Below are 22,926 nucleotides of genomic sequence, written 5' to 3' on the forward strand. Positions count from 1 at the left end.
ATGTATGTATGTATATATGATGTATACATGTATACATGTATATATGTATATATGTATATATGTTGTATGTATGTATGTATGTATGTATATATGATGTATACATGTATACATGTATATATGTATATATGTATATATGTTGTATGCATGTATGTATATGTGTATATATGTATATATGTATACATGTATACATGTATATATGTATATATGTATATATGTTGTATATGTATATATGTTGTATATGATATATATGTATATATATGTATATATGTATATATGATTATAAATATATACATGTATATATGATGTATACATGTATATATGTATACATGTATATATGTATATATATATATGTTGTATATCTATATATGTATATATGATGTATATATGTATATATATATGTATATATGATGTATACATATATACATGTATACATGTATATATGATGTATACATGTAAATATGTATACATGTATATATGTATATATGTATATATGTATACATGTATACATGTATATATATGTATATATGTATATGTGTATATGTGTATATATATATGTATATATGTATATGTGTATATTCATATATATGTATATATGTATATGTATATACATGTTTACATGTATATATTTATATATGTATATATGCATATCTGTATATTTGCATATATGTATATTTGCATATATGTATATATGTGTGTGTATATATGTATGTATATATGTGTATATATGTATATACATGGATATCTGGATATCTGAATATATGGATATATGGATATATATGTATATCTAGATATATGTATATCTGGATATATGTATATCTGGATATATGTATATCTGGATATCTGGATATCTGTATATATGTATATCTGTATATCTGTATATATGGATATATGGATATCTGAATATCTGGATATATGGATATATGGATATATGGATATATGTGTATATGTGTATATGTGTATATATATATATATATATATATATATATATATATATATATATATACTGGTGATTCAATTTATAAGCCCAGGTGGTCTTAGCAAATCCCCTACCACTTAGCGATAACCCCAGTCTATTCTTGGATTTGAATGGCATAGTGATTCAGACCTATTTCACGTCTAGTTGAGTAAAATATTACTAAAACTTTAGATACTCTTAGAAAGAAATAACTTTCATATAAATGAAATTAATATGAAGGTTATTTCATTTTATTTTAGTTCCATTTAAAAGTAAACAGGAAAACAACATGTAATACAAAGTTTATTAATTATTAAAGTTCTTCCACATAAAACAGTCCATCACTTCTTCAGCACCTCCATTCTTATACTTGCTTGGGTCAGCAGATTTATAACTATTTACTAGGCATAATTTTCCTAGTTTCAGCAATAGTCTTATTTATTTAAATGATGATGTTAATGACTTTTAAAGTGGATATCATACTTAATGAGATTCACTAAAATAAACTTTCTGTTCTTATTTTTATTTATTTATTTATTTTTTAAAGATTTATTTATTTATTATATGTAAGTACACTGTAGCTGTCTTCAGACACTCCAGAAGAGGGCGCCAGATCTTGTTACGGATGGTTGTGAGCCACCATGTGGTTGCTGGGATTTGAACTCTGGACCTTCGGAAGAGCAGTCGGGTGCTCTTACCCACTGAGCCATCTCACCAGCCCATGTTCTTATTTTTAAAGAGCTAAAGATAATTTTCTAAATCAATAACACTTATAAGATGCTACCTAGGTACAATACAATCTTATACTTTTTCCATGGTTATGCACTTATAATAATTATACAGATTAGTGAGCATCGCCATTTGTATTATTTATAATAATAAATATTAAAATATATCACCCAATAAATATTAGAAATATAAATTTCTTATGTTTTTATTATTGCTTGACAAGTGACATTGTAAAGGAGTTATCGACATTCAAGTGGTGATATTTCATTTACTCTGAAACAGAATAGAATGCTATTTGTCTGGAATACACCTAAATAAATGTTTTTAAATCTTATAAATATAAGCTCAAACAAAAAAAATCTATAAATTCAAACTAAATATCTTATATAAAACTAAAATCACCTGATACTAAGTGCAAACACAATAGACAAGATCAATTTCTGTGTTTTTAGATTTCTCTCTCTCTCTCTCTTCCTACCTTTCTCCCTCTACACCATATACACACAAAGAGAGACACATGCACATGCACACTCACACCCTACACCCCTCAAGGGAGTTGCCTTAGTTAAACCATGAACCTTGGATACCATGTGCTAATACCTTGAGCCCTAAAAGCAGCAAACCATGGCTACTCATCAATTAATTTATGACAGTTAATAAATAGCTTGTGGCTCACAGTCTGATTACTTGCTCACATATTCTCTATTTTTCTTTTCTTCCTGTAATGAGATGGTACAATATAAAGACCCTTCCCCGCTATACATGCCAGATTATAAAAAAATAAATAGGCCAGATGTTCTTAGGAAATCCCCTGCCACTTAGCAATAACCCCAGTCTATTCTTGGATTTGAATAGCATAGTGATTCAGACCTATTTCACATCTAGTTGAGTAAAAAATTACTAAATCTCTACCATTCTCTTATAAAAGCAAAAAAAAGATGTCTACCAGTCTATATTGGCAAGCAAGTCTCATACTTGGATTCTGTTATCATATAGACAGCAAGGGAAAGACCCACTGGCAAATAAGAAGAGACTTGCAGTCTAAAGTACATTAGCTCTGGAAGGTAGAGTCAGGAAAACAATAGATTTCAAGGTGACTCAAGCCAAAATGCTACTTTATTCTATCAGAAAGAATTGTGGGTGCCAGCATGCTATTTATACTGTTGAAAGGTTTTGTCTGCTGAAACTTTCCATCATGTAGAGAAAAGGATGCCTACATCAGACTTTGCATCCTACTCCACTTAACTGTGTCTTAGACCAAATGCATGACCTTGGACTGTCAGTTATTCTGACAACTCATTACCTACTGGCTCACTAAAAGAAAAACAAAGAAAGATTCAGACACAGAACATAAAAATGAGAACAAATGACTTCATACTGCTTCAAACTTGCAACACTACATTTTAAAAGCTAAGCATGTTTCCCCTGACATGTTGGGCTTTTTCATTCCCTCTCTGAAGTCCCCCTCCCCCTTTGTCATGCGGCTGCTTGTTGGCTTCCATAGCAAACAGCATGGTTTTCTTTCTTTGTCTTCTTCATCTCCCTTCTGCTGATAACCTTGAAGATTTACAGTTTTTCTACTCTGTTGTTTCTCTTAAAATCTAACAAAGTTATTCCAGAGCTAAAAAACATAAAAATAATAATTCAAAGGATATAAAGCTAGCATGGTATCATAGGTTCAAAGAGAATAGTAGAATTTCCCATCAGGTAATGCTTTGTAAACTATTGTACTTATATAATAACTGTATGAGATAATGTAATGATTTAAGTCTACATTAGAAGCCTTAGTCTCATTTGTGAATGTCCCCTCTCAGTAGTAAAGCTATGAGCAGGTAACTTACAATTGAACAGATTGGGCAGGTGTGTCCCGATGAAAATTGTCACTGTGAGAAAAGATATGTGCAAGAGATCTCACCTTTCCCTTCTCGAAGCATGCACAAAGGAGGGCTCATCTGAGCATACAGAAAGGCAGTGTCCAGCTGCAGGCTGAGAGATGACATGTCTGAATGCAGCCTACCTGCTGTCACTTCCGTCTCAGATTTCCAAGCACCAATAACCGTGAGACACTATTTTTCCTCTCTGTAAGTCATGTATGGCTAGTGTATGCCCTTTTATTTTATCAGAAACCAAGGAAAGTAATAGAGCTAGCAAATAGATCTCTTTAAATAAGACAGTACAAAGCCATTTTTGAAGAGAAATGAAGCAAATTTTTCTAGTAAGCAATAATAAGATTTTGTTCAGACAGAAATAAACTCAAATCAAGCCTGCAGGGTGACATAAAGTAACACACACATAAGAAGGAAGGTCAGCAGGGTCTCGAGGTTGAGAACGGACAGCCTTGCCTCCATTATGAGACTACCTCAAAATACAACAAAACAGTAATAGAACTACATCTAGGACAAGTGCATCACTTCAAAGACAAGGCAGTAAGAATTGCTTTCTAAGACATCATATGTGATGAAAGCTAAAATAATATAACCGATGTAAAATGTTGTTATATAGATTTAATATGAATATAGTCGATGGAGTAGGTGTGCATTAAGAATGCCAATATCAAGCCGGGTGGTGGTGGCGCATGCCTTTAATCCCAGCACTTGGGAAGCAAAGGCAGGTGGATTTCTGAATTCGAGGACAGGCTGGTCTACAAAGTGAGTTCCAGGACAGTCAGGACTATACAGAGAAACCCTGTCTCAAAACAAACAAACAAACAAAACAAACAAACAAACAAACAATGCCAAGGTCATGTGTCTCACACTTTACTCATACAGGTATCAAATGTACTCACGTACCAAATAATTGCATATTTAAAGTAGTTAAACTTCATTTTAAGATGGTTTCTGAAGAGTTGTAAAGCAGGTGATGAGGCTCCATTTAGAAGTCTATGTAATATTCTCTCGCTCACAGATTTTGCTGCTGGCACACTGAGCCAATGTTCCTCTTGGCTGAGTGGTTAGTATTGATTGTTGCTAACCATGGAAGCCTTCCCTTGAATTAGTTCCCATGCTTGTCATGCAGCACCTTTTATTTCCATTGTAGAGCACCAAACTCTAAGTCCCTGTGCAACCAGTAGTGGCATCTTTCCAGGCTATTCTAAATTGTCAGGTTTCTAAATTTCCTAAGGTTTGAATATCTTGATAGTTTCAAGATGTACTAGATTGTTTTAGAGATTGTCTAAACAGGGCTTGTCTGATCTGGTTTCTTCTGGTTACAGAAAGGTTATAAGGCATAAGAAGAAACATAGTTTTTTATTGATTTTTTTTGAATTTTACAAATTTGCTCAAAATTGCTTTTTATCTTCCTGAATGGTATTTGTAACTCTGAGATTATTAAATAACTCTATATTTTGAAAAAAGAGGGTGATGGAAATGGCTCAGTCAATAAAGTACATATTAACAGCACTATATACACAAAAACTGTATGTGGTGACCCTGGAGGACTGGAGAAGAGTAGATCCAGAAACTTCATGGCTAGTTTTGCTAATGGTGAACTCCATCTCCATGCCATTCAGCAGCTCTGTCTTAAATAAATAAATAAATAAATAAATAAATAAATAAATAAATAAATAAATTGGAATCACAGGGTTCATAGTTCATACTCTGTATTTACCTCATTCCTCCACAATTACCTGCACATAGGGGCATAAATCAAACATGCACACAAGAATTTCCTTTTGAACACTAAGTATCCATTAACCCACTTGACTTATTGTAAAACATATGATATGAGCTTAATACCCTGTGAGCTTTGAGAGAAGGACTCCTCTGGGCACAAACTAGGATACCATGTATGCTTGTCAATGGAGACATGTGCTTTATCAATGAATATTAAATTTCCTTATGCAGAAAATAATTTTATGTGAAAGAAATCGTTGACAAATTTAAAACCTGTTATTTACTTGAAAACATTTATGTGTAATATTATTTTCCAAAATAATCAAGCACAAATAAATATGCTGTCTACAATTTCATCTGTTGTCATTCCTCGGATTGGATGTTGTTCTCATAGTAGGATTTTTCCATGCAGATCAAGATATAAGATTTGAATAATTAAGAAAACTTTAAGAAGATTATTTATTATATTATTTTTTACACATTAGTAATGGAATGATTACTTTTATATTAATTAATTTCCATCAGTGTTACATTTCTCAATAAAAAGATCTCTGTTTTGATTATGTGCTTCATATCATATGGTCAGTTCTAGGTTTAGTAGGGAATAAAGCTTTGGTTAATGTAAATATAATATTTGGTTAATTATATATGTTTTAGGCAGTAAGCACCAAATAGATACAGCAAATGACTCAGTGGAAACAGCTTCTAAAAATGTGTTGACTATGGTGATAATATATATATATATATATGCTTAGAGTCAAAGTTGCCTTCGCTCACAGGAATGGAAAGGAAAGGATATGATTTACAATGAGCATTACTCTGTGGAGGTAGGAACGAGATAAATGACCTTGGAGACCATTGAGTTAGGACCCCAGAGGGCCTGAACGGCCCATGTCACAGGTCAGAGACTAGCTCCATGACTTTATTTTGCTTTTGGTGTTGAAAACTGTGCAAAGGAGACACATTTGGGGCTCATTAATCATTTTGACACATAATAGGTCAGTATAATATAAAACACTATGGAATAAAATGACCTTGACAGTCTGTGCCATTTATTGTGAGGTTTTAGGCTCATTTGTCCACGTACTGAATAGTATGCCAATGAATAAGATCTGGAAGTACTAGAAGCAAAAAATTCTGTCTTCTTTATATAAGAAATGAACATAAAACTCTCTTTTTCTCTCTTTATGGTCATTGAAACTGAGTATCAAGAGAAATAGTTAGACATAACTGTATTCCAGTGGGGAAATAGTTGTAAAGGACAAATTTTCATAAAATTCCACATAAAAAAACATTAGTAAGTCATGGGTTGTTTTGTTTGTTTGTTGGTTGGTTTCCTGTTCTTTGTGAGGAAATTCTGTTGGATAAGTGAAATATCAGAATGAATAAGTGTGATATCAGAGTGAATGTGTTCCTACTTTCCCTACAGTGCTATGCATATTTGTCAACCATAGGGATGCCACAGACAGTTCAACAACCACAAGACAAAAATACAATTTAAATTGAATTAGAATTGAAAAGTCCATGGCAAATTCCGACATCATTTCAATTGCTGACTTTTGGTGGTATCTATGCATAAAACAGTAACATACAAAGACAGAAAGACACATCCAGTTTACCAATAGAAAATGTAAAATATAGGCTTGGGTGATGTACGGAAAAGAGATCATAAATGAAGCAGTATTCTAGTAGTAAAGAAGGTGAAAGTCTGCTGCTTCATGAGAATAGGAGTCTACTTCAGTACCTTGTTATAAATAGTAAAGTCTTGTTTGAGGGAATAGCAAAAGATGAGTTTGTCCTGCAGATAAAGCCAAGTAACAACACATGTCTTATAAGTCTCCTCATTCCAGTATGTGAATATTTTCTCCTTTCCTTATTCTTACAATATTAAAGGCTCTCTTCTGTTTAAATTTGTGCCTTTTTTTGCTTTGAAAAGATTATGAAAGTAATTTTCAACTTACTCAAATGTTTCCCTGTATGTTTCCAAATTCTTTCTGGAACTGAAACTAGTATGTTCCTGATAGACTGAACTGGTACTGTTATAAATCAAAGTGCAGAATACAGTATTTCTTTCAGTATGCTAAGGTACTGATATAGACTATTTGTGGTCATAATTCAAACCTTAATGAAATAAAAACAATGTAAAATATGATGGATATTCCTGCATCAAAAATAATTTAATTTCCATGTCATGAATCAATCTGGCATGGTATCCCTCTCGCTGAATACGGGTTGTGAGTCCAATTAGAAATTGATTACTTCCAAGGTATGTGTGCCACTATTGTACCTGTACAGTTATTACACCATTCTGGTCATTGATGTGATTCTTCAGAATCATAGCTGAAAATAGGACTTAGTCACTTTTCAATTATTGTGATGAGATGCCATGACCAAGGCAACTTTTATAGAAGAAATCATTTAACTGAAGGCTTCTTCACAGATTCACAGGTTAGTTCATTACCATTTTGACAGGGAACATGGGAAAAAGAACTGAGAGCCCTACATTCTGATCCACAGGCAGGAGAGAGAGGAGAGAGGGAGAGAGAGAAAGAGAGAGAGAGAGAGAGAAAAAGAGAGAGAGAGAGAGAGAGAGAGAGAGAGAGAGAGAGAGAGAGAGAGAGAGAGAGAGAGAGAGAGAGAGAGAGAGAATGAGCCTAGTGTGGGCTTTTGAATCCTCAAAGCCCATCCAAAACAACACATTTGTTCCCACAGGATCACACTTCCTAATCATTCAGATTCTTTCAAACACTTCCAATCCCTGGTGGCTAAGTATTCAAATATATGAGCCTAAGGGGGCCATTCTTAGTCAAACCACTATGGGAGGGCTGTTTGTTGCCTCCTCCATTCTGAATTGTTCATGTTATCTTTGGTACAATGAAAGGTAGTCTTCAAGGAGGAGCATTCAGGTAGTTTTAGCTCAAAGACTTCTGGGTCCTGTATCTGATGTGTATGTATTTCAGCTACATAGAGTTATCTTCCACCTGTGGGGGTAACCAAAGGCTGTATATTTTGATAGTCTCTTAGAAATCCCCGACAAATAATTCAAGGAAAACTTTGTCATATGTGACATAGGAGTTTTTCTTCTGTGGTCTTTGACTCTTTCAGAGAGCAACATCAGCATGGATGATTGCAGTTCATTAAAACCAAATATGTATTTTCACACAGTGACATGTAGTCCTTATATTTTAGGTAAATACTAGGTGCTAGGTGGCTTTGCAGCCACCCATATTGTTACTTTATCTACCTCCCACTTTATGTTGTATTTAGCTTATTCTCATTTCCCAAAGGAGTCTCCACTGTTCAGTTTCTCCTATTTGATTAAAGTTGCATCTTGCTATTTCCCTTAACTCTCCTACCATATTCTTCTGTATATACCTGCCTCCTCCTCCCTAAGGAGGCCCAATTTGAAACCTCGCTAACTAACAAGTGCTAGTGAAATCAGTAATTGGTGGAGAATTTACAAGCAATCATTTAGTACAGCAGCATACTCTCTAATAATGACCTATAAGCAACATCTTTATGCCCACAAATAAGTGCAGTCTTCACCCCTCTTCTAGGAAACTTCCCTTTGCAACAGATGAAAGTGACCACAGAACTACAACCAATGCTGAGTTTTGGAGACCAGTCTGAATGGATACATTTACAAAACATTCCTGTACCTAAAGCTCAGAAAACATGACTGAAAAGGGATAGAAAGATTGTGAAAGACAGAGGATTAGAGGCTGTACTGTTATGTTGTCTCCCAGTAACATTGGAAGCTATACCTATAAAGTTGCAACAACATGACTACCCAAATGTAATCTGTGCAAGGAGGACAGTATTGAACATGGCAAAAGAGAAGCTCACAAGACCTCAGGGATATAGAATGAACTACAGGTATCTGAACAAAGGCATGAGCAGGACAGATGGTCCTCTGCAGGCAAGGTACACCATTTGGCTGTACAGTACCAAATGATCAGCCCTGAAGACATACATTCAAATTAACTTTACATATAGTCAACAGGCTGTATTTAGACCATAGTTATGGGTATATACAAATACATATATGCATGAAGTAACAATTGAAGAAAAAACACACGATGAAGTTAAAGGAGAGTTGGGAGAGGTATAAGGGAGGGGTTGGAGGTGAATAGAGAAATGTCATTAATATACAATCTAAAAGTTTTAAAAGTGAAGAAATAATAGATCTGGAAACATACTGAGATAGATGGAAATTGGGTCACCCTTATATAAGTGACAAAATATGTAAATAGAACATTGTGTGTGTGTGGGGGGGGTGTTAAATACATTGAACTATGCAAACTTTTAAATTTAAAAAACAATGCCACAAGCAATATTACTATGTTTGTGGTGGATGACATTTCACCAAATTATTATATCAGAAACTTTTAAATAATCTACACCTACATTTATGAAGCTCAGATAGGAAGAATAAATAAGTTGGAAGTGGCATTCTGAAAAGTCAGAAATTATTAACACTCCTTACTCTTAATGGTAATCATTTACTTATGGAGTAAAAAAGTAATGAAAGCAAAGGACCAGCTTCATTATTAGCTACTTAATGCTATGAAAATGAATGCATCCATTCTTCAGCCTATTTAGAAATGTCCATTTATGGGAAATGCAATTCTTTGATCATTCAAAGTGTGGATCTTATATTCATTTGCTGCTGAGTAATCTGACCTTTACCCAATTTTATAGTATGCCCTAGAGCATATTATACTAAAGAACCATGGCATTCTTATATCTATGTTTCTAAAGCTCTCTGTTAATAGAGATTTACTGAGTAAACTAATTCATACTTTATGATCCATGTGCATAAACATAGCCAAATGTTCTTTCTGTATTTATAATAATGTAATGTTCTAACTGTTTATTGTAAATGTGTTCAGACTCACAGGATTAAAAAGAAATGTCTCAAAGAAAACACAGTGAGAGTGCCATCTTTAAGTAAGATGTCCTGAAGGCCAATATGCTATTGTTTAAACATCTCTGTGCTTCAGAAGAAGGGCTTCAAGAGTGTTGCTGAGATGAAAAGTACTCATGTAAAAGGAAAGCTGTGTTTCAAACCTTCAAATTATACAGAGTAAAACAGGCATAATCAAATAAAACTAGAAATAAACACCTATATGATCATTACCTTTTGAGTAAGATGTGCACAGAGATCTTACAGGGCTCAGCATATAGGGCATTATAAATTTTGCTTTCTACTTACAAGTTCCTATTCCTACACTGTGAGGAGGAAGGAACACAGCCCAGAGATGAGCAATCCAGACTAAGAGAAAGTTACAGAAACATATGTTGTACATCTATCTATTTGTACTCTTCTCCTTTATCCACTGTTCCATAACTGTCATTGCATTCTGCCTCATACACAAACATTTAGTCAAAGATGCTTTATTATCTGTTTATCTTTCCTTTAGGATATTTCTCACCCATTTTTTTCTTTACTTTTGGATATTCCTAAGGCTGTGTTAAACACCATAAGGGAATTGTGAAGGTCACTATGTATGTAAAGAGCTTGGTGTGCAAGCATGAAGACATGAATCCAAATCCTGAGTACATATGGACAAACTGGGTGTAGCCATGAGTGTCTAGGACATCAGCCAAGGCAATGGAGATAGGCTCCCTGGAACTCACTGGTTTAGAAAATAATGGTAAATATAAAGAAACATCCCAACTGTGACATTTAGCAATAACAGATGCAATCACAGGCTCGTGCTCCTAAACAAACATGTGCATACAAATGAATGTGTACATGCCCCACACACTACAATTATTATGTTAAATTTTTAGGATTTTATCATTTTCCATATACGTTCAAGGCAGGAGCCATATGTGACCAAAAAGAGAAATTTTGCATTCCCTAGAAGTGAAAGAGCCTTCAAAGCAGAACAGTCACACACATTAATGTCTAGCTCTGACAAATTCTTCAAGTAGAAGTCATTGCTTCCTGAGGAAGTATATGAGTAAGTGATGGGACAATTAAATAGAACTTATATAAAGCATGAAATTATTTCCTCTAATGTAAAATTAAAAAAAACTCCCTAACCATCTAAGCCTATTTGCAACCGCATTATTTAAAGGACCAATGTGATCCTGAGAAGCAGTAATTGCTGCCTTTCATATAGACAGTTTTGAGCTACTGGTAAATAGCTACTGGGAGAAAATGAAGAGTGACAGGATCTGTTCAGGCAAGCTGACATATCTTTAACCTTCAGAACTGAGCCTTCCTAAGAGAGAGAACCTGGTGACCATGACAGGGGGAATGGATGAGCCTTGAGTTGGAAGAGATTTAGAAGAGATGAGAGATTGTACATCATCATTTGAGAGGCATGACTAAGACTTAAAGAGAAAGAGAATGTTCATAAAGTCAGACAGCTTGAAGTAAGGACAAAAAGATAGCAGTCCTATTGATAAACAATAATTGGAACCAGAGGAAACAGTCTTTAGGCAAGTCCTCAAAACTTTGGAAAATATATGAGTTTTATAAGTTGAAGGGAAGTTAGTTTCTGAAAACAGGACTCAGTTTTTTGTACCCTAGAGTACAAGAGCACTGGAGTCAGGAACAAGATAGGGATATAAACTTAGTGCTGTTTGGCCACAGCAAAGCAGTTTTCTTGTCTGTTCCAGAGATATTGTTACAGCAAGTACACAACTAAATTTTCTCCAGTGGTTGGATTTGGCCGTTTGAAGGGAAGAATGTGGGCAGGACCACCTCCTATCATCCAACAAGAGGTAAGATAAGCTTAAGTCAATTCAGTTCACAAAGATGTCAGCAATTCCTTTCAAATATTTGCAGGAAGTAGTGTTTTATCTTGCAAATGAAGTAATACATTACTATATTAGTCACATGCTCCAATTTCCAGAGTTGTTGGGTCTTTAAGGAAGATCATTTAATAAGCTCAGAGAGTGAGATCATGCACTGCATGTGAACTTGTACTCTGTTGACATGCTGGCATTCTCTCCTCAAGTAGTCTATTTCCCTGCTTTAAATGGTTCTTTGTGGCTTCCTCAAAACAGTGAAGGGGAAAAAAATGAAATATCTCCATTTTAATTCAGCTAGCTTGGGGTTCTCTATTACTGTGCATCTCCTATCTTCTCCTCTTCATAGAACAACATATTATATAAACTTCAGAATCAACTTTGGGTGTCTTTAACTTTTATACTTAATGGATTTACCCAATATTGAGTGAATGAGAAGTACCAATGGTCATTTGACCCATTATCAGATGTGCTAAGTACAGAAACTACATATGCCTCAACTGGTCTTCAGTATAGGATAATCCAAATTTCAAGTGCTAGTTATGCTGAGATATTAAATACCTAGGAATTATTATTTTTTAAAAAGAAAATAGAATATGGCAAGGGAACAAATTATACTTACAAATACAAATCTAAGGTAAAACCTTCAAATGATTTTACAATCTACTATCAGGCTACTTTTAAATTTTAACATCTACAATTAGGCTACTTTTAAATTTTAAATATCAATAATCCTAGTACAGTAAAAGTAGGAATTCTTTTACCTGTGGTTTAGTGGCTACAACTGAGATAAGCACACAGAAATGTGTGTAAGAAAATATGCAGAATGGTTTTGGGGTCTGAATGAGAACAGCCTCCATAGGCTCATATGTTTGAATGTTTGGTCCTCAGTTAATAGAACTAAAGTGTATAGCTAGGGGCAAGAGTTGAGGTTTTGAAAGCCCATGCCATTTCCAGTTAGGGGTCTCTCTGACTCCTTCCTCTTTCTTTCTGTCTCTGTTTGCCTTGTGCTTGTGAATCAGGTCCTGATCCAGTTCTGTATCTGCCTGCCTGCTTCCACACCCCTCACTCTGATGGTCATGAACTCTAAACCTATGGAACCCTGAGCTGCAATTTAAGTGCTTTCTATGATAAGTTGTCTTCTTCACAGTGCTTTGCCATGGCAGAGAGTGGGCTATTACTGTGACAGAGCTTACCAAGCTGTTTTTGGAGGAATGTAAAAGACTTTGGGACTTTGATTTGTAGCACTGTTTACACTCTAATAGGGCCTTAATGGGCTGTCTTAGTAGAAGTTTGGAAGACAATACTGATGAAGATCCTGTGCAAGAGGTTTCAGAGGGAAATAATACAGGCAACTGAGTACAGATAACTCTTGTGATGTTTTGGCAAAGAATGTGGCTGCTTTTTTGCCCTTGTCCTAAGAATAGCTCTGGGGCTGAATTGAAGAGTTTTGAACTAATTCCACTGGCAATGGCGATTTCAAAACAGTCTAATATTGACCCTGCAGTATAATTATGAGAGGTCACTCATTTTCAGATCAACAATGAAAAAGAACACGCAAGCAGAGCACCAAGAAATACAAAATGTCCAGTTTGAGGACAGACATGCATTGGCAACTTTAGTTTTGGAGCTGTGGTTTGTGCAGAAAGAGCTAAGAAGTGGAATAGAGAGAGTGGTGCTCTCCGGACTAGACCCCACCAGACTAATCCTGCTACTCCTGATAGAAAAATGCCTAAGGAATTACCTGTTCCCAAAGAACAACAACAAATCTAAGCTTCTGCAAATCTAATTCAAGGAAGACACCAAGCTCCGCCCCAAACGTCAGCAAAACATGGCAACACTGGTCAGATGACTCAGGCTTTAGAGTCATGAAGGATACATAGTTTTGCAATCTTCCTCCACAGTTAAGAAATCTGATGAGGCCAGGCTTATGTCAGGTGTGTCCTTGCATCAGGCTCAGAGAAACCATTGTGTGAATCTGTGAAAATGAAGCCAAGATTGGCTTAGAGACCCCAGGATATAGGAGGTGCCAGGACCATAGAATGTCTGCTGGGGAGAGGTGCGTAACAGACAGATCCAGACCAAGATACAAGAAACTGGAAAGAGTTGGAGATAAAGAGTTCCATTTAAACTCTTTTACATGGGACAAAAGGCTACAGGATTTAGAGTTTGTCGTTATTGTTTTTTTGTCTTGCTTAGGATCAGTGTTCCTTCACTAAGCCCTTTTCCATTCCTCCTCACTGGAATGAAAAATGTACACTTTGTGCCATTGTATGTAATTTATTTTTTAATTTTATTTCATTATTTTACTGGGGTTATAGTCAAGAGAATCTCTTGTGTCTCAGAGGAGACTTTGACCTTTGAATTTTTAAACAGTCTTGATATTGACTCTTGAATTTAGACAAAGTATGAATGGTAATGGAAACCAGGGAGTTGAATAGGGTGGTTTGAATGAGAACATCCTCATAGGCTCACATATTTGAATGCTTGGTCCCCAGTTGGTGAAACTGTCAGTGAAAGATAAGGATGTTTTTCCTTATTGCTGAAGCTATATCACTGAGGGTGGACTCTGTGGTTTCAAAAGCTCTTATGATGTGCAATTAGCTTCTCTCATATGGTTCATGATTATGGATGAGATCTACACTCCCAGCATGCTTCAGTATCATGTCTACTTTGCTGCTGCAGGATATGCTCCCTACCATGATGGCTATGGAGTCTAACCCTGTGGAACTCTGGGCCCCAAATTAAATATTATCTTTGATAAGTTACTTTGATCATGGTGTTTTACCCACAGCAGAGGAAAAGTAGCAGATAGTTAACTGTAACCTCTTCCTCAAGACTGAGGAAGGAAACGGAATAGACATAATTACTTTTATTCTGAATACGATTTTCTGTTTATATTTTATAGTCAATGTCTTCTCATATTTCAATGTACTCTTTACCAAAATACCAATGGCATTTCCCAACAAATATAGACAAAATAATTCTGAATTTCTTATAAAATCACCAAAACCTGAATCTTAAAAACAATATTAAACAAAAAAAGGATAAAGTTGATGACACCACACTAGTTGCTTCAAAATATACTACAGGGATATAGAGACAAAAATGAGAATGGAATGGGAATAAAAACAGGCATGTAGACCAGCAGAACACAACAGAAAACCAGAGATATATCTGTACCCTGCTAAGTGATTTCAGCGAAAGTAAAGGGAACACAAATTATGAAAGAATAGTTCTCAATAAATGCTGTTGAGAAAACAAGTTACTTAACAGCAGAAGCATAAAACTGGATTATTATCTGTCACCTTGTACAAACCCAGATTTAATGACAGACTTCAGTAAAAGAATTAAAATGTTGATACCTTGAAAGAAATACTGAGGAAACATTTAATTACTTGGATTAAAGAAAGATTGTTTTAAGACTCCCTAATAATTATTTAAAATTACTAATGTAAATAATATTTGACATGATTCAAAAGGAATTATGGGCTAAGCTATTTTAATAGATTTTTAATGAACTAACTATGCAAGGTAATTTGGACAATTAACAAGAGTGTTAGCATGATTCAAATGCTTTTCTTTCAATCCAGGACATGTTTTATTTAATTTCCATAACCTAGGTAATCAGCCTTTATAATACTTAATAAATTTGATTACAGAAAAACAAGAGAAAATTGTGATATATTAGGAACATTAACTAAGTACTATGCAATCACATAACATTGATTGAAATCATCTTTTGTATATCTGACCACAAAATTCTTCTTTCCTTTTTCTTTGTTTGCTAGTCTCAGACACTGAAGACTAAGACTTGTTTGATTCTCTTTCTGGAGATCTTGAAATTTTGCATTCAAGTAAAATATAACAAATTTCATGGACTATATCTTATAACTGATGATAATTACTACAAATTTCCTTACTACAATAGTGGGTTGTCCCTAGAACTTTCTTCATACACTGTAGACAAAAAAAGTGTAGAAATTATTCTAATTGATATAAAGCTCACTGGTTATTTATGTGTGTGTGTGTGTGTGTGTGTGTGTGTGTGTGTGTGCGTGTGTGTGTAGCCTGATTGTAGATGTTAAAATTTAAAAGTAGCCTGATAATAGATTGTAAAATCATTTCATGGTTTCAACTTAGATTTGTATTTGTTATCTCTTAAGTTTCATGGTAAATAGGACACGAAGGAAGTTCAAAATCTGTACTTAACCCCATTGACTATGTAGTTCATGAGTAAGCCTGAATGAACAATGAAGTTAGCATCTCTTCCTCCTTACTAGCCTTATGACTGAGAAGGCATGTGAAAGATTAAGCATTTTCATTTACTTTTAGCCTTTAGAAGTGTGCATCAGGAAATCAGATGGTGCTAGGATTAATGAATTGGCATTTACACAACTTCTTCATATGCCAAGTGTATTATTTTCCTCTCTGAGTTCTAAACACTACCTTAGTTCTCTTACCTAGGTACATCCACATGTTATTGATTTTTATCCAACATTTTTATCCACACCTCAAACATGGAAATTTGTTAAAAGGTCCTGTCGAGAATTGTCCCAGATGTGCTTATTTCATAGATGTACATGGAAAACAGACAGCACGCAGTATTCATAAAACTTCCCATATGAGAGCAGAGTGTGAAACAAAAATGAACATGCTCTAAAGAGATGATCTATTGCTCCATATTTCTTTACCTAATTTCAAAGACTTGTTACACATGAGATTCTCAGTTCTTACAACCAAAGAACATATAACATAGCAGGTGTGTGAGTGAATGATTTCACCTGTTGGGTTTTGTTTAAAATACATAGCTTACTTCCATTCTGATACCTGGAATAATAGTTATCAAGGTTCCTATGTTTTAATTGGGAACATCATTGTAAATCTTCTCCAACTTCCTGCCTTTGTGACTGATATGCCTCAAAAGTTAATTGTTTCTGATATATACAGAAATAATTAGAGCCAAATATTTTGTGCAGCAACAATTTGCATGAATTAAGAACATTTATCTATCTGAAATTGAGAAACACTTTTTAGATAAAGGTGTTTTTTCCTCTCTTTAAAAATATTAGTAGTCATGCAAGATTTATTGTGAGAACATTAGGACACAATCTCAGACCTTAAACGATCTTACACTAACAGATTGTCTTGCTAGAAGATAGGCAGGGGTATTATTTGAGCAAAATTTGATGAAAGGGTCAACCAATGACTGGCCCTGCTTCAGACCTATGCCATGAAAGAGAGCCTACCTCTGACACTATTAATGATATTCTTCTATGCTTGCAGACAGGAGCCCAGCATAACTGTCATCAGAGAGGTTTTACCCAGCACCCAAAGGAAACTGATGCAGAGTTCTGGTTCTTAGTTTAAGCTCCATGCTCTCAGAAATAAGACTTAGACTCAACATGTATTTATAAATACTTTAGCCATATAGCTATACTCTTCTCTGACTAGATCATACCTTAAATTAACCATTAATTCTAAGCTTCATTTGCCACAGGTACCATGCATTCCTCCTGTCACATCTTCCTAGATGAATCTCCTGCCTGTCTCTCTCTTCCTAGATGTCCCGCTTCCTATTTCCTGCCTATGTCATAGTTTTTTTTTTATTGGCATCCATATAGACATCAGATATTGTCTCTACAGACACCCACAGGCAAACATTAAGTGGAGCTTGAGGAATCCTGAAGAGGGAAATGAAAGATTAAGGGACCCAGGGGGGCCAAGAACACAATAAATACTACTGAAGCAACTAACTCATCATGCCTATAGAGACCAAAGTGTTTCATGGAAACAGAGAACATGCATAGGTCAGACCTAGCCCACAAATGTAAGAGTGCAACTGAGTCTTCATGTGTTATTCCTAAAGTGGGAGCAGGGGCTATCTCTGACAGCATCGACTGCCTTTGGATACCTCTCCCCTAACATGGCTCCTGTGCTGCCTTGTCTAAGGCAATAAAAGATGTACCTAGTCTTACTGCAACTTGATATGCAAAGGTTGACTGATATCCATCCCCTTTTCTGAGGCAAAGGGGAGGAGGGCTGGATGGTGAGAGGGAGGGACGAGAAGGAGAGGAGGGAAGGAATGGTTTGATAGGGATGAAAAGTAAATAATCAATAAAAAATTAAAATTTTTTTAAAATATTAGTAATCTTTAAATAGTTATTTGTGGTGTTTCATAATTTTATTTATGAGCATTACTGAGGTTAAAACTAAAACCTTATTTTGTTCCTGTTGACATTCTTATTTTATATTATTTAACATTGAAATTTTTATCCAAAACATGACTCCTCTTACTTTGTCAATGGAGGCAGAAAATGCTAATTGCTCATGTGTTTTCTGAATTTGATACTTTTATATAAATTTATGACCACTATATATATAGTTGCACAAAGCTATAGAAGAAGTTAGTATCTCTGTGTGTGCATTCAGACATACTTTTAACAACACAAAATTAAAAGAATCAAAAAAGACCCATGTGGTTATTTCTTGAAGTACTGAGCAGGTAAATGACTTCTTTATGAAAATATAAAATAATATTTGCTTTGTCTAATAGAATTAAATTGAAATTGGTTGGGTAGAGAAATAATGCATAAACAGGCAAGAATCAAAACTGCCTTGTATGTTTTGTAACTGTTGCATTTACATTTGGAATACTCTTTTAGAGTGATATACCCGAGGAATGGACGTGATTTGAATTACACATGCCATCAATAATCAATCTTTACATCATATTCACCTCTCCCAGTTCTCAGGAACACCTAGGGTTCCTGGTTTTGTGCCATCTATGGTATTTCCTAGAGTTAAAAAAACAATACCTTACCGAAATGTGAGTATATAATCCCTTCAAAAGAACACATTTAAAAGTCATATTCTGATAGTTCTAGTTATGCAAGATGAATGTGTATGCTCCCATAACATTTCAATTATATATCTTTCCTGAATCTACTACCTTACTAAGCAATTAGAGAGCAGTTAATTTAAAATTAAATGACTATGTTAAGTGAGTTCTTAATTCTTTTTCATCAAAACAATCATTTTATTTATTTATTTATTTATATGTGAGATAAGGCAGCATCTGCCTCATTTGAAAAGAGAATTGTGAAGGGAGAGGATTTTCTTCAAACATTTAAAAAGAGAATATGGAAAGAAAATATTAATCAAATCCATGTTCTTTTCCAAAGCTACCACCATTATTCTCTTTCTGGTTTGGAAAGAAGCTAGCCAGTCCTCAACAAAAGGAGCCAATTTCACTCCTGAGAGGAGAATATACTTTACTGCAGTAATTGCGTGACCAGAGCACAAATTGCCTGGCTCTCTAGACTACAAATATCTGCCATGATAAGGTGACTAATGCCAGTATGACAGACATAGGCATTCTTGTAATAATTAGATTTCTTTAAGGAAGGATTTTTTTTTTAGAAAGCACAACCCTGTGTGTGTATATGTGTGTTCTATATATACTTATTTAAAATCTTTTGAAAAATCTATTATATATATATATATATGTAAAAAGAAACATATCATTATATACATGTAATCACAGTGATAATGGTAATACATAATCACAAACTAATGTATGTATATATAGGTGTATTATATATATAATATATATACATATATATATGGTCTTCACTACTAAAATCTTCATTACATGGGAGTTTTTCCATAATGCTTGAACCAAATATTTCTTATCAGAAATAAAGACTGGCATTTCCACAACAAGTAACAGTTTATATAGAGAAAAATTTGTCTTTCAATCTGATAATATGTACATCACACTCTCATTCTAAGCTTGACAAATGATAATTTGACAAAAGTGCGAGCTTTTGATGGGCTATATCAGGTTATATTGGTGAGTTTAGTAATTGAGTTTCTCTAAATAACTTTTAGGGACATTTCTCTTACCTTAGTTTTACACTTGCCCTTTGCTTGAGATTTGCAATTAAATTTACTCTGAGAATGTCATTCCAAATGAATAAAAAATACATGAATTCATCAGCTATTCTAAAATATAAACACTTTCAGTTGTGATATATATGTATATGTATACATATATATATATATATATTGTGTGTGTTTATATATATATATATGTATATATATTTCTATGTTTGTATTTCTGTTAATTTCCCATGTACACTTGCATTGTATATAAGGCTATTTATTATTGATGTATCTCGTCCATGATTTGCTCAAGCTATGATTTTAGGTAACACTAAAAATTGAGCTGTGATAATCATCTACAGTTTATGTTTTTTCTTGTAATGTACAGTAATATGTTGCACTGACGAGATATGTTGAAACACTCTTGTGATTCAAGTACTTGGGATACCAATTTAAGATCAAGGGTTCAAGGCCTATCTGAACTATCTAACAAGTTCAAAGTAAACTAGGTTATTAAGCACTGACTCAATTGCTGTCTCTTGAGAATATTAAGCTCTCATGAGTCTGAATTGTAGCTAATTAAAATAAGAATCACATATATGAAGAAATGAGGCTTCATATTCTACAGAATAATTTGAAAATTGAATTTGCTTTCAAATACCATTATTTTTATGTATATTTACACCACCTTATCTCAAAGCTATGTTAGAAACAAAGTATCTAATTACCCCAACTGCAGGAAGAAAAAAGTAATGATTTTCCAATCAGAGAGTTCAGTGCAAATATTATAGATCTTGTAAAACTAAACACATTTTCTTTGATCCTAGTGTTTTATCACAGCAATACAAATCAAATTGAAACTGCTACCTAATTGGACTTAAGGTTTGTTCAATGAGAGGGAACTAATTCCTGCTAGCCATGACTGGTCAGCTCATGGAACATAAGAAAATGTATGATTGTCACATTCTCCTACCAATTTAAACTTTAACTGGATTTTTAATACTTACCTTTTCTCCCTCATCATATAAGATGTGTTTAGCAGCAGACAGAGACTCTAATGGAAATCTACAACTAGTTAAAATAGAGAGAACATTTGACTATGTGGTCTCCTACCCAAAATGATACATTTGAAGCATAATCCACATACCTATGGCCTCGTAAACATCATAGTAGAGGGCAGAAAGATGGCCATATATATGTTCCCATGAACTCTCAACAATACAGTCATAAAGTCAAGATTGAACAATGACAGTACTAGTTGGCACAGCACCATGGATGGAGGAAGGCTCATGGGCTCCTCATAGATTAAGGGCAACAGATAATTAATGACTGCTGAAAGAGGGATAATTCGTCTTCACCCAAATATTAGTTCCCTATTTTTTTTATCCAATACTAAATGGCCATCTTTGAAAATTTTTATATAGTAATACTAAATGAGCTCAGAAGATTATATTTATGTATTTAATTTTAGGTGTGTAACAATAATTTAAGAAAAAAGCATCATTAATTTGAGAAAATGTTGATCAGAGTTGAGGGGTGTTGGATGGAGGAAGTAAAGGTGGAAATGATATATATTTATATTATATATATAATATATATTTGAAAATAATAAATTTAGAGAAGCTGTTTTTAATTGTTTTTAGGTGCATCCAAACTGATTGCACTGTGGCTGTACTCATTTACAGAGGGCTGTGTTATCCTTTACTATACATCCTCTTGAGCACTCATGCTGTTTGGACATCTTATTAAATGCTGGTAAACTGATATCTCATTGTGAATTTTGCTATGGATTTCCCTAATAATGAATTATGTTGATGACTTTTCTAGGAAAAATCTATGTTTTTTGTTCATTTTGAAATCATGTTTTATATGTATTCATTTATTACCACCGATTTTTTTTTTTAGTTTCTTATGTATATCTAACCCTTTAAATAAAGTTTTCATTATCCCATTTGTTGTCTTTTCCCTCAGCTAATTGTTTCTTGTGCCATCCACATGACATTGTACACATTACCTATTTTTTTTCTTCCTCATATTTTAGCATTGTGTCCAACAAACCTGCCCTTTGGTACCATAGAATTGGCCCCTTCTTTTCATAATACTCAGTTTCAGGGATTATATTTTAAGTAACTAATCTGTTTTTTCAGTGTCATTTTTGCAAATCTTTTCCTTTCTATAATGTGTGACATTTAAAAAACAGTTGTTTGTAAACATGTGTTCTTTTTCTCTAAAAATCTCCATTTCTAGTATGATATTTTTTCTCAGTGGATTTGACAGAAACATTTTTACCCCCGAGTGGAAATCAATGACCTACCAAAGTAATGATACCACCAAAACCCAATTTCTTGAGACAATGAGTATGTTAGGATTACTTGTTAGGTTACTTTTACAAAAGTAGTTGTGTTAATAACAGCCTACATGAGCAAAGGTGATGGCTCCTGAACCTAGAAGTCACTGTACAACATGCAGTTTTCTAGACAGATTAATGTATCCCTTCAATTACATCTGGGATCTAAATTTCTTCATCTGTTTATATATTCATGAGAAATGATGGACATTGTAAATATGATCCATTTCAGGGACCTCCTGAGTAAGTTGCATTGTCTACTCTCTGGGAATTTATGAGCTTCTTTAGAAATTTCTGAGCTTGGATACTAGCCCAAAAGCTCCAAATAACCAGGATACAATTCACAGAGCACATGAAGCTCAATAAGAAGGAAGACCAAAATGTGGATGCTTCAGTCCTTCTTAGAAGGAAAACAAAATACTCACAGGAGTAAATACGGAGATAAAGTGTCAAGCAGAGACTAAAGGAAAGGCCACCCAGAGGCTGTCCCATGGGTTTCCAAGGAACACCACAGGAAGAACAACAATATTAACCAACCAGACCCCCCAGAACTCCCAGGCACTAAGCCATCAACAAAGGAGTACACATGGCTCCAGCTGCATATGTAGCAGAGGATGGCCTTGTCAGGCATC

This window comes from Mus caroli, unplaced genomic scaffold (assembly GCF_978045245.1).
Source record: "Mus caroli unplaced genomic scaffold, Mus_caroli_1 scaffold_1, whole genome shotgun sequence".
NCBI classification, from domain to species: Eukaryota; Metazoa; Chordata; class Mammalia; order Rodentia; family Muridae; genus Mus; species Mus caroli.